Raw genomic sequence first — 1,160 nt, 5'->3', positions numbered from 1 at the left:
CTGAGCAACCCTTGCAAAGCCAGCAGGCCAAGGCACTTAAGGGAGCCCACCCCTGCCCCAGCCCTGGTACAATCTGTCGGCAAGGCAAGAGCCTCCAAGGGGACACTTACCTGCCTGTACACAAATGCCAGGAGCTTGGGGAATAAGCAGGAGGAACTCATCCCCCTGCTTAATGTAAATAATTATGACGTCACAGGGATAAAGGAGACCTGGTGGGAGTCCACCCATGACTGGACCACACGTATAGATGGCTATACCCTGTACAGGAGGGATCGAGTAGATAAAAGGGGTAGGGGTGTAGCTCTCTATGTTAAGGAAAGCTACATGTCCCTACAAGCTGATGTTGGCAACCAGGGTGGATGATTGGAGACCCTCTGGGTTACAATCAATAGGAAACACAGCACAGGGGACACAACGGTGGGAGTCTACTACAGACCTCCCACCCAAAGTCAAGAGCTTGACCAGGAATTTGCCTGGGAACTGGCTGAGGTTGCATGCTCCAGGACCATGGTTGTCATGGGTGACTTCAATTACCCAGACATCTCGTGGGAGGATCACTCAGCAAAATCTGAGTGGTTGCAAAACTTCCTATCATGCGTGGATGACCTCTACCTGACTCAAGAAGTCTACGGGCCAACGATAGGTAAAGCGCTGCTCAACCTGGTACTGGCTACTAGGGATGACCTAATTGGCGACCTAGTGATTGATAGGAAGCTGGGTGACAGCAACCACAAGCTGATCACCTTCACTATCTGCCACAAAGCTGGCAAGTCAGCCAGCAACATGGAAGTCCTTGACTTCAGGGAAGCCGACTTTGATGAGCTCAGGTGGCTCGTCAGTGAGGCCCTAAGGGAGCACAACCCCAGGGGAAGGGGAGTTCAGGAAGAGTGGTTCTGCACTGGTCCGGTCCTGCAGGGAGAAAAATCAGGAAAGCCAAGGCTGCAACTGAACTCCAACTAGCTTTGAGCACCAAGGACAATAAAAAGTCCTTTTTCAGATATGTGGGGAACCGGAGGAAAAGCAAGGGCAACATTGGACCCCTGCTGAACCAGATGGGACAACTGATGCCCAGGAAAAAGCCAACCTGTTAAATGGGTACTTTGCATCAGTCTTTCATCAGTCCCATGGGACGCCCATGCCTGCTACAGGACAGGGAGGTC

Source organism: Gavialis gangeticus, unplaced genomic scaffold (genome assembly GCF_001723915.1).
Source record: "Gavialis gangeticus isolate Ggan-Ray unplaced genomic scaffold, GavGan_comp1, whole genome shotgun sequence".
Taxonomy (NCBI): domain Eukaryota; kingdom Metazoa; phylum Chordata; order Crocodylia; family Gavialidae; genus Gavialis; species Gavialis gangeticus.
The sequence above is the reverse complement of the archived record's forward strand: the minus strand, read 5'-3'. Positions refer to the sequence as shown.